The following is a 13,457-nucleotide window of genomic DNA, read 5'->3' on the forward strand; positions in this document are numbered from 1 at the left end:
GTCCTGAATTGTTAGAGTCGGTGGTTAGCATATCTACACCGTTAAAGAATAAGGTGTTATCTGCATTAGGTTGTTCTAGTTGCAAGTTAGTGATTGGTGAGCGAGAGGGGAGGATAGATTTGTTAGTCCTAGCCATGTATGATTTTGATGTGATAATTGGCATGGATTGGCTCACTAAGTAACGAGTTAAGATGGACTACTATCGTAAGGCGATTCAGTTTAACCCGTTAGCAGGTGAAAGTTTCAAGTTTGTTGGAAGTCGAGGAGGACCCTTGATCACTCTAATCTAGTCGCTTAAGGTAGCCCGTTTGTTAGAAAGGGGTTGCCAAGGTTATCTAGCAACTGTCGTGGTTAAGGAGCTGAAGGTTGAAGATATCTCAGTAGTCCAAGAATTCCCAGACATGTTTCCAAAAGAATTGTCAAGCCTGCCGCTAGAGAGGGAGATCGAATTTGTGATTGAGTTAGCACCTAGGATAGAGTCAATCTCTAAGGCTCCTTACTAGATGGTGTTGTTTGAGTTGAAAGAACTAAAGGTGCAGATGTAGGAGTTGTTGGATAAGGAATTCATACGTCCCAATGCATCATCTTGGGGAGCATCAGTTCTGTTCGTGAAGAAGAAATATGGTTCGTTGTGTCGTTGCATCGACTATCGTCAACTCAATCAGGTGACAATCAAGAACAAGTATCCATTCCCGAGAATCGACGACTTGTTTGACCAACTGCAAGGAGCGTCGATATTTTCAAAGATCAACTTAAGGACAAGGTATCATCAGCTGAGGATCAGAAAGGAAGACATACCGAAGTCAGCATTTTGTACTTGATACGGCCATTTTGAGTTTACTGTAATGCTGTTTGGATTGACAAACGCCCCAGTTGATTTTATGGATCTAATAAATCAAGTGTTCAATGAATATCTAGATTAGTTTGTAATCGTGTTCATCGATGATATTCTAGTGTATTCGAGGAGCGCTAAGGAGCATAAGAGACATTTGAGAATGGTACTTTAGACCTTAAGGATTCATGAGCTGTACGCCAAGTTCAGTAAGTGCGAGTTTTGGTTGACTCGTGTAACATTTCTTGGTCATGTGATTTAAGGCGAAGGAATCTCCGTGGACCCGACCAAGATTGAAGCAATTATCAATTGGCCAAGACCAAAAACCGCGTTAGAGATCAGAAGTTTTTTGGGTTTGACAGGTTACTACAGAAGGTTCGTGGAAGGATTTTCAGCTTTAGCGTCATCATTGACTCGACTACTGAAGAAGGAAGAGAAGCTTGTCTAGACAGACAAGTATGAGTGTAGTTTCCGAGAGTTTAAGCAGAAGCTGACTACCACACCTGTGCTAACCATTCCATCTAGTCCTAAAGGGTATGAAATCTATAGTGATGTGTCGTTTAGAGGACTAGATCATGTGTTGATGCAACATGGTAGGGTTGTTGCATATGCATCCTGTCATTGACACCTCATGAGCTGAATTATCCGACGCATGACTTAGAACTCGCAGCAATCATTTTCGTCCTGAAGATTTGGAGACATTTGTGTGGAGAAAGATTCCAGATCTTCACTAACCATCAAAGTCTCAAGTATCTATTCTCTCATAAGGAGTTGAATATGAGACAACGTCGCTAGATGGAACTCTTGAAAGAATATGATTGTGATATTTTGTATTACCCTAGAAAGGAAAATAAGGTCGCAAATGCGCTAAGTCGGAAATCTTCAGTTGCGCACATGTTGATCAAGGAATGGACTTTACTTGAGAAAGCTTGAGATTCGGTTTTCAAATTTGAGGAAGGCCACCTTTCGAATCTTATGGCCACCCTCAAAATTGAGTCGGAAGTGCAGAAGATCCTACAAGAGAACGTCGAAAAGAGGAGAGTTGATTTTCAGGTTTCAGAAGATGGAACACTGAGGTTTCAAGGATGATTATGTGTACCTGACGATGCAGCGCTCAAAGAAGAGATCTTGTCGGAAGCTCATCGTAGCAGTTAAAGCATTCATCCTGGTGGTACAAAGATGTATCAGAATCTGTGTCAACATTATTGGTTGTCGGGTATGAAGGCAGACATCGCCAAGCATGTCGTTAAGTGTCTGACGTGTCAGCAAGTGAAAGCCCAATATTGTAAGGTGGGAGGACTTTTGCAACCTCTCGAGATTCCAGAGTGGAAATGGGAGCACATCACAATGGATTTTGTGATAGGCTTGCCGAGAAGTCAGAGGGGTAATGATTCCATTTGGGTAGTGGTCGACAGACTGACGAAGTTGGCTCACTTCATCGCAGTACGAAAGGACCTTGATTTGGATAGGCATGCAGAGTTGTACGTGTGTCAGATTGTTCATCTGCATGGAGTACCGGTGACAATTACTTCAGATTGAGACCCGAGGTTCATAGCTGCTTTTTGGAAGAGTTTGTAGGCTGCCTTTGGAACGGAGCTGAAGTACAGCACGGCATATCATCCTCAGATGGATGGCCAATTTGAGAGGATGATTCAAACTCTCGAAGACATGCTGCGAGCTTGCGTGTTAGATTTCAAGGGAAGCTGGGAGGAACAGCTTCATCTTGTCGAATTTGCCTATATAAACAACTACCAGTAGAGCATTCAAATGGCTCCTTTCGAAGCGTTGTATGACGGAGTGTGCAAAATGCTAGTATGTTGGGATGAAGTTGAGGAACAAAAGATCACAGGCCCATAGTTAGTTCAGCAGTCAATGGATGAAGTTGCCGTTATCAGAGACAGATTAAAGACCGCTCAAAACAGCAAGAAAAGCTACGCGTCTAAGCGTCAAAGACCTTTGGATTTCCAAGTTGGTGATCACGTTTTTCTGAAGGTGTCACCAATGAGGGGTACTTCGCGCTTTGGCAAGAAGGGAAAGCTGAGTCAGAGGTACATAGGTCCCTTTGAGATTCTAGAGAGAATCGGGATCCTGGCGTATCATTTTGCGTTGCTGCCAAGGTTGGCGCAAGTGCATGACGTCTTTCACGTGTTGATGTTGAGAAAGTATGAGCCTGACCCGATCCACGTGCTTAATTTTGAGGAATTAGACGTGGACGACAAAGTGTCATACGTGGAAAGCCCAGTTCAAATTGTGGATCACAAAGAGCAGATTCTACGTACCAAGACGATCTCATTAGTTAAAGCGGTTTAGCAACACCACGATATTAAATGAGCAACTTGGAAAAGTGAAGATTAGATGAGACAACTATAGCCCCACCTTTTTGTTTAAAGTTTGTAATGGTTTAAATTCCGAGGACGAAATTTTTATAAGAGGGGAAGAGTGGTGACATCCTGAATTTCAAGTTTTGATTTTGATTGGATAAGTTGGACTTTTCATCAACGTGCCTATAGTTCTTTTCCCTAAACTGATCATTCATGGGATAACTAGTCTATCAAGTGAAGTCGTTAAGGGATTTTAATGCAATAGACTTGAAAATTTGACTAGGAATTGATTGCTTGACCATGCTAATCTGCAAGGGTCATTACAGCACTGTCAAAATTGATTAGAGACTGAAGATAGGTTGATTTAACAGGAGTATGTGATTAGTGCGTGGGCGATTCCACCTAATTGTAAAATTTCTGTCGATCGGCACTAGACCGATTTTTCTGTCATTTCTGTACCTTGTATCCGTATTTGAAATCTTGAGATTTTCATGATAATCGAGAGTTGCCAATGTGTTGAAGGTGTACCTTGTGGCTTGAAAATAATTAACCACGGGTCAAATGCGCTAAAAATTTCTAAAAGCTACCCGGTAGGTTAGGTCACGCTAAAATCGCGCTAGATTGAAATTAATTGCGAATTTGAATCCGATTTCAAAATTTGAAAATTATGTCGTGTCATGAGTCATTTTATGAATGCCAACTTATTCTCCGAAGATTTTTCTTTAAACCGAGATTTTTGGCAAAAATTTAAAGTAAGGACGTTTTTTACCAGAAAATTCAGGGGACCGTTTTTCATCGCATTTTTGGGATGCAAGTTGGTTCTATTGGCGTGGAAAAATGTCAATTAGGTTAGGGACACCTTGTTTGAATTTATGGGGGCTGAATTGAATCCAATCGAAGGAGAATTGGTCCAATTTGGGGAAAATGTTTCAAAATTCATAGGTCCTCTTGGTCTTCAACTTTTGGACCACTTTAATGGCTTGCAAGGGAAGTTTGTGGGCTGCCAAGAGGCTAAGGAAGACAGCCAAGCCTAGTGGGACCTCTTCAAGGGACAAAGAGATAGAATGGAGGCTTGAGGGACCCTCCAAGTCTTTCTTGTCCCCTTTCTTCTCCAAGCAAAGCTGCTTTCTCCACTTTCAGTCCCCTTGGAGCTCTAAAGTTGCAAAAAACCGAGTAGCCTCCCTCCCCTAGCCGTTGACCCCTTGCCAAGCCTGCCGAACCGCTGTCGCTCGCCACTTGCGTTGCGTCACACCCCACGCGAGCCCGCGCCTATTTGCTCACCGTTCCTCCTCCAATCACACCCAGCCTTGTCCCCCGACGTCTTCAAGCCACCATCTTGGCCGTCGGAGCCGCCTAGCCGCCACTGTTGCCCGTAGTAGCTTCGCCAACCCGTGTTCACCGTTTTAGCCCAACCGGCCTCCATTCCAGCCATTTCGGCCCATCAAGCAAAACCGGATGCCAACAAGCCTCCGTGGGCTTCGAGGCCCATTTTGGACCTCTTCCAGGCCTCGTAGGGTGTCGTCGCTTCGGAGTTTGTCACTCGTCTCCGTGTTGCCATCGCCATGGACTCATCGGATTTCAAAATTGGTGAGTTTACTCACTAATCTTCGCTTAGGGAGTTAATGATACTTAAGTGTTGTTTAGTTTAGGCTAATTAGAGATTATGTGATTAGTTATAATGTATTAGCGATTTAATTATTCGTTTATGCATGTTAGGTGTTAGAGTAGCATAATTAAAGATTGGATAAGTTGTAGTATTTATCTAGATTGGTTTAGAAATTTTCCGAGTCCGTTTCGGTATTTAATTAAGTGTTTCCGGCCTAGGTTTCTATTTTTGATAATTAAATGCATTTATTTAATTATTTTTTGTATTTATTTAATTATTTATTATTTTCCGAAAATTAGACCGGGATAGCCGGTGACCGGAATTTCGTGCTAATTGCAATGGTATTTGTGATTTATTTAATTGAATGCTAATTTGTGCAATTTAAATGATGATTGTAATTTTGGGTAATTATTCCCAAAATCAAGTAATTGCGGTAATTAATTAGAAATTACTGGGGTGTTGGTTTACAATGCAAAAATTGTTTCTAACACTATATAAATAGTGGGGTTTTCTAAAGTAAAGATATTATATATTTGGCTTAGGCTGACCTTATACCCACACACGATTATTTGTATTAGGTATATTTTAACACGACGAAATTAGGCCAAGTTAATTATTTAATTGATGAAGTGACGTGCAAAGCACAAGGTCCTTGGCCGGGATTAATTTATCGTAGTTCAGCTTTGGTGAGCAAACTTATTTAGCAGCTTCGATAAGTAAACTTATTTAGCAGCTTTGGTGAGCAAACTTATTTAGCAGCTTCGATGAGCACTATAGATATTAGCTTTGGTGAGCAAGGATATAGATATATCTATCAGCTTTGGCAAGCAATAATATAGATATATCTAGCAGCTTTGGTGAGCTATATCATCTATTTCAGCCTAGGTGAGCAGTGAATGGATCAACTGAGTTATGGATGGTATTGTATGAATCGAATGGTGTGATTTGATTGACCAATGGTTTGAGTTGAATTAATTGTGTATGTGATTTATGCTGACGTGCAGGAAGGAACTAAGGCCAGGAAAGTCCTCTGTCTTGTGTATGCATAGATAGCCTTTAAGCATATTTCCTTCCTACTCGGAGTTTAGGGGGTGAACTTGCTAAGACATTGTCTCACCCCGTCATCGGTTAAACCTTTTCAGGTCCGTAGATTGCTGCTCCTCCTAAGCATTTTGGCCGACCCATGAGAGCTACCGAGCGGGTTTTTAGTTACCTCGATCCTAGAAGCCATTGGGTCTATGAGTTGGTAGTGACCATGGTCTGGATCGAAGAGAACCTACCTTATTTGGTACCTCATTGATTCAGGGCTTGGTTCCGCTATGAACCCAATGGATTCAGGGTGGGTCCTCTTAGGAGTTTTGATATTCCCATTGCGGTAGTTGACGCCACCCTAGACGAGGACGCAACTGATCCTCCTGACGGTGTTGTGGACGACCCGCCTCATCCGAAGCTTGTGGAGACTGAAGAGTCGGCAAATGAGTCGGACTAGCTAATCTTAGGATAACTTTGTTTTGGGAACTAAGCTTGTGTAGACTCTTGTGCTTAGACTAGTATTGTAAATAAACTAGTCAGTTGTGTATAAATGTGTGGTTTGGTTGTGAAAGTTGTGGCCCTGCTTTTCTATCCCATTTTTGTGTTGTCTGGGGATTTATTTATACACTTCCGCATGCGCATTAAAATGAATGGGTTGGCGATGCGTCCTAGGACGTCGCAAATTTATTGACCACCGAGGGATGGGCACGCGTTTGGAGAATCATGGCATGACATAGATCTAGGCATTCAAGACTAGTCAAGTTTCCAAGGGTTGGAAGAATGGACCCTATGAGGTGGTTGTGGGAAAGGTTAAGCCCTATGAGAAAATGGAGATGTCCAATAACATCTAGGATGTTTCCATCAAAAAAGTTAAGTGATAAGTTGAAAGGTTGTGAAGATGGTCAAGATTCTCACTAACCGAATCTCATTTCTCGTCAGGATCACTTTCTCGGGATCCTCAAAAGTTATCTTACTAAACATATGCCTCATGTACAATGATTTGTCTTGTGGCTCTTGCCCAATTTGTACACACATCATCCCTTGAAGTTTTGCTATCAAATTGGCCGGTAAAGGACCAGCAAAATTGTTGTCCAAGAGGTCAAAAATGCGCAACTTGGGAAAGAGGTGATCTACTCTTGGAAAATCCAAATGACCCTTAAAATTGTTGGATCTCCTAATAAGAACTTTTAGCTCTAGCAGTGTTCCCAACCATGTCGGAAAATGATCCTTTATCCTATTGTTGCTCAAATCTAGAACTTCCAAGTTTCTGCAATTGACAAGGGATTTTGGCAATGTTCCTTCAAATTGATTTTAACTCAAGTCAAGAGTTCTCAAGCTACTTCGCAATGAAAATCTCTTTGGGATTGTGCTCGAAAGACGATTCATTAGCAAGTTCAAAGTCGATAAACCAATACTATGGTTTGATAAGCTCTCGGGTAGGCTATTGATTAAGTTATTATTAGACAAGATGAGGAATGAGAGGTTAGTGGCGATGCATATGAAGATGAGATCTTCCCCTCTATTCTACTATTTTTGATCATTCGGTAATATGTGGAGGGTGATGAAAGTGAAAGTGGGCCTTCAAATTTGTCGTTGGACAAACTAATTACTGACAATGATTTATTTGAGAAACCTTTCATTGGCCACCATCCTGAGAATTGATTATCGCGAAGGAATAAAACAACTAGGTCAGTCAATTGACCAAAAAGAAAAAGGATTGGACTGGAGAGCTTATTTGCATTCAAATGTAAGTTGAGCATAGCCCGGAGATTTCCTAAGGAATTGGGAATCAAACTCGAAAGTCAATTGCTATTGAGGTAAGTCAATCAAATTACCCAAAGAAGGAAAAATTGGACTGGTGAGCTGATTTAGGCTTAGGTCCAAGTCTATCATAGCTCGGAGTTTCCCTAACTCATTAAGAATGTTACCAAAAAATTGGTTCCCATGTAGCTATAAAATGGTAAGCTCTATCAAATTGCCTAATGTTAAGGGATTGAAGTGATATGATTATTGTGGCATAAGTTGATTCTATAGAGAAGTTTCAAGTTCCCAAGCTCTAGTGGGATGGAACTTACTTTCATCAAATTCCCAATAGTGGGAGGAATTGGCCCTGTCAAGAAGTTAGTATCCATGTAAATCTACTCCAATTTCGTCAAATTCCCCAATTTCAAGAGGAATGAAACCAAGAAATGAATTGTTATAGGAATATAACCTAGCTAGGCTGCTCAAGTTACCTGAGGATGAAGGAAAATATCCATTCAATTGATTTGATCACAAGGCAAGCTTATTCAACAAATGTAACTTATCAAGGATAGAGCCATTCAACTCATTAAGGAGAAGGTGAAGCATCTCGAGTTTCGTGAGCTTGCCAATTTCACGCGGTATTTTCCTGGATAGTCAATTGAAGGAGAGGCCAAGGTAGGTAGGATTGGTTAAAAGACCAACTTGAGGCGGAATAACACCGAAGAGTTCATTTAAGTACACGTCCATATAGGTAAGATACGGCAAAGACAAGAATGGGAAGTCATGGAGTGTATGTGATATTTGGAAATTCGAACCTTCTCGAGATATATGAAATGGTTATATTATCAATGCACTAATAGTTGAATTTACTCGGAACTTATAACTCATTAGTTAACTAATCTATTGGGAGAGACTATAAATGATTAAAATGCACATGACTAGAGAATTCAATCAAGGATAGACCACTTGATCATAAGGATCGAGAAAGGACAATACTGCACTATTATAAGTCAATTAACGAACGGATATAAATCAATTTGACAAAAGTACATAGTTAGTTTGCGGGTGACTCTACACGATTATGATACTCATTGCAAATAACAGTAAACTAATTTTTTTTATTGACTTTGTACTCAGGGTGAGTAATTGATTCCTTGCAACTACATGGTAATCGAGGTTATCCGTGACTTGAAGAGACACAAATATGAATTGAAAGTTATCGACCACGGGTCAAACACACGAAAACCCCTAAAAGCCACCTGATAGTTTAGGTCGTTCTAAAGTCGCATTTGATTGATTTTAACCATGGAGTTCAATTTGATTTTGGGTATCGAATTTTCTAAGATTTCAAGAGCAACCTATTGGACATCGCCTCATTTATTCATCAATTTATCGGTAAACTTTAAATTTTCGGATAAGATTAATTAGATTGAGAATTGAAAGCTAGAAAAAGAGCCAAGCTAAGCGAAGGCCCATGGTCCTCACCCCTAGGATTCGGCCAAAAGGGCCCAATGAGGCCCACCAAGCCAAAGCCAAGCCCATTTCAAGCAATTGGGTATTGAAGAAGATGAAGACAAAATGGAAAAGACTTGAAGGAGAGAGTTTTAGGGAGAGTGAGTAAGAATTTTGGGCAAAAAATCTCGCTCAAGTCTCTCTCTCTCCCCCATCCTTCCTCCTTGTTCAGCTGACCATCATCCCTCCTCCACCTCTCTCTCATTTTCACTTATTCTTCTTCTTTTCTTCAACCCCTTCATCATTGTCGTTCACTGTCACCATCATCACCACCATTGCCGCCCCTTTGCCACCGTCCATCAATGCTGCCAACACCGCCCTTACGGTGCTCGTGCCATCGTTGCTTCGTCACTCCTCACGCCACCACCGCCATCCACAAGCCAACCCACCCTCACCGAACTGCCGCCCCTTAGTCTACGCACCCTCAAGCTTCGTTGAGCCGTCGCTGTTGGTGCCACTATTCAAACCGTAAGCACCGCACTCTTATTGCCATCTCACCATGGAGAGTGATAAGCTATCAACAATTAGATTATAAGCTATCACCAAAGGCGTGATAAGTTTTCGGAAAATAGGTGATAAGTTATCATTAAATAGACAATAAGTTATCAATGTTTGAGTGATAAGCCATCGGTTTAAGGTTGATAAGTTATTACGTTAGGGCAATGAGTAGTATTTATATGAATTTTATACTTGAATTATGGGATGAATTTATGCATGATTTATGGTGTTTGAAGCTTGTGATGCCATGAAAAATTATTGTTCAATTTAGAAACCTAATTTGCTATTTTTTAACAAGTTTTTATGGACATATAAATGGTGACTCATAGGGTGTCGTGTTTGGGTGCCAATTTTTATGTGTCATATGGGGCAAGGTTGTTTTAAAATGGAAGTATACAAAGTTCAACGGGTTAATTATATGTACATCATCATGTGGGATTATTTTACTACATTTTTATGTGGGAAATTTGCGATGGTTTATTGTATGAGTACAAACCATGTTTGCATTGGCTAATTATGAAAAATAAAATTGGCATAAGTATATGGTGTGCCTAAGTGATCACTTAAAAGAACTCATCACCCAATGAGAGTTTGGGAATGATGCCTAATAGGGCATCACAATGTCCTGTCATGTTAGAAGACCGTCAACTCTTGTGTTGGCCGTGGCACGAGTAGTCATGATAATTGGAACATGTGTAAATGCGTTGTGCATAGAAAAGTATGAGATATGTTCTGCTTATACGTTATACATATTGTATTGCTTTTAGCCTGTGATAGTTAATAATATGCAAGGGTGTGCCAAAGGAGATATTAATATATAGCATTGCATGATTAGGCTACACCTGAGATGAATTAGTGTCCTAATCGAGGCTTAGTGTGACATCCTGAAATTTGGTCCCTAATTCAAATATTTGAAATGGTTATTTCATCGATGTGCTTATAGTTAATTTACTCGAAACTGATCACTCTTGAGTTAACTAATCTATTAGGTGAGGCCGTTAAGGGATATAAATGTGGCAGACTAGAGAATTTGATCAGAAATCGACTGCTCGACCATAATAATCGGCAAGGGTCAATACGACACCGTTATAATCGATTAGTGAACGGATATAAGTCAATTCGATGGAATTGCGTAGTCGAATTGCGGGCAGTTCCGCACGATTACGATATTTGCGTCGAACGACAATAACCCAATTTTCTGTTGATATTATACTCGGGACACGTGATTGAACCCTCACGATATTACAACAACTAAGAGTCGTCTATGATTCAGAGATGCACAAACGTAGATCGAAAATTATCGACCACGGGTCAAATGCGCTAAAATCCATAAAAGCTACCCGATAGGTTAGGTCATACTAAAGTCGCGTTCGGTCGATTTTAACCACGAAATTGAATTCATTTTTTGGGATCAGATGGTCGAGCATGTCACAATTCATTTATTGGATGTCGTCTCATCTTTTGGAGAAATTTCGACGAATCCAGAATTTTGCGGAAAAATCGGTTTTCGGCAAAAAGAAAATGAAAGGAAATTCGGATGGGGTGAAGAAAGGCCATTTTCAACCTCCAAATTGGCTTTGTTTGTGGATTTTGGAACTAAATTCTAAGTGGTTGAGCTATTGACTTATTGGACTGAAAACTTTAGGGCATTGCAATGGGTGTATAGATATTTTCCCTAGGTTTCCATTGGTTGATGCTTTGACTTCAAGGTTTCCTCTCTCTCCTATCTCTTTCCTCTCTATTCTTCCTTGCGTTTCCCCCCTTGCTCAGCCGAACCACCCTCATTCTCCATCTCCTTCTTCACGCTCAAACACCAGCCCCTTCTCCACTTCCCTTCCACTTCCACAGTCGCAATACCTCCAGCTTCTTTCTTTTGAAAGCTGCCGCACCACCACCAAAATTTCCACCGCCACCTTAGTCATCCCATCTTCACACCATCTTCATTTCTTCACCGTACAACCGCCACATACACCTAGCAACCACCCACCACTTCACGTCTCCAGCCCACCACCCTCACCATTTCATCTGGATGCCACCAGCCACCAACATTTCAACCCAGCAGCTCCTTGACCACACCCCATCACCACCACACCACAGCCGCGAACTCCATCCACTAGCCAACACCGCCTCACATCCACTGCATCGCCAACAGCTCCTTCACCACTGTCCAGCAAGCACCAGCCTTGGCCGAGAGCTTGAGAGGCCATCACAGCCTCCGTCAAACCTCTGTTCAAGACACGGTAGTCTCAGGTTCTCACCGCTGTCGCATTGCCATCACCTTGAGCCTATCGCCATCCTAATCCAGTAAGTTAATTCCCTAATCCTTGATTAGGCTATTAATTTCACTTATGGGATGTTTATATTAGTGACAATCATGGTTAGATTAGAGCTAAGAATCATTAGTGTTAAATAAGTTGGTTTAGCTTAATCTAGTGGATTTCTTTGTAGATCGGTTTACTGGACCCTTGCTGTTTGCGATTTTCGTGGGTCAAAAAGTGTTACGATTTTGAGATTTCTTCATTCTTCAAAAATGTTCCAAACATCTTCAGTTATGACATATATTTTACTCAAGATTTTATGAATTTAAGAGGACAAGATTTCAGATTCGTTACAGGCAAGGCAGAATTTTGGTTTGTGCTGGAACATGTACCTTTTGGTGTTTAAAGGATTTTTATCAATTCTTAGGGTTTGATTTTCGAAAGAGTTCCTCCACAAAAGTATTTCATCACATCTTGCAGTTTAACATAGTCAAATTTTAGAGCAAAAAGACAAGTTTTGAACTTCAAACCAAACTGATTTTGGAAAACATAATTTCTGGACACGGACACAAATTTGGTAACGGTTTGAACGATTTACTTATCTTATTCTAGGAAGATATGGGTCAAGGTATCTTCATAAAAAGTGTTTTTTAAGTGTCCTTTATAACATATTCAAATTTGAGAATTTTTTGAATTTTTTTAGTTAGGTTTCTTGAATTAATCTTAGAGGCACGTGAATGGACCCAGTTTCTACTTTTTAGGGCCGGTTGTGGTTTTGTAGTTGTTCTTGGTGTCTTGCTTGCTGGAAAATATATATCTTGTGATTTGGTTGATTTTTGGTATGTTAGTAACTTATTGATATTATGAGAATAGTTGTTCTATGATGATTGTTATTATTAGTGCAAGAGATGGCCTTTGGGCATTTAAATAGAAAGAAAATTTAGGTGTCGGGTTCGGGGACCGAAACTTATTTGCTCAATAAAACAATGAGGTTTTAAACTAGGTGTGTGCAAAGTTTGACGGATTAATTTTGAGCACGTGAGCACCTATGAATTTCTTTACAAAAGTTTTAAAGAAAAAAAAAGGATTACCCAAGTTTAGTTCCAAAAAGGGGTGGTTGGAAAAGAAAATGGAAAATAAATGAGGTGTCAGGTTTGGACGCCAAATTTTATGTACTCAATAAAACGATGAGGTTTTATACTAGATTCGTGCAAAATTTGGTGACTTAATTTCAAGTACGTAACCCCGTACGGATTTATTTCGGAATGTTTTCCAACCAAAAAAAAAAAAAACGGGAGTTGCAAGTTTTATTATTTGAAAAGGGATTTTGGTTTTCTTGGCTAATGAGAAAGAAATCGATGGGCTTGAGTGATTGTGTGCTCGTGTGATGTGACATCCTGATTTTCAGACTCTATTTTCAATCGAATGAGTTGGATTTTTTATCGATGCGCCTATAATATTTTTCTCTAAGTTGACCACTCACGAGATCACTAGTCTATCAGGTAAAGCCGTTAAGGAATTTAAACGCGGCTAACTTGAGAATTTGATCAGAAATCGATTGCTCAATCATGCTCATTTGCAAGGGTTTTTATGGCACCGTCAAAATCGATTAGAGACCGGAAATAGGTCGTTTCGACAAAGGCATTTGATTAAAG

The sequence above is a fragment of the Eucalyptus grandis genome, chromosome 8 (assembly GCF_016545825.1).
Source record: "Eucalyptus grandis isolate ANBG69807.140 chromosome 8, ASM1654582v1, whole genome shotgun sequence".
NCBI lineage: Eukaryota > Viridiplantae > Streptophyta > Magnoliopsida > Myrtales > Myrtaceae > Eucalyptus > Eucalyptus grandis.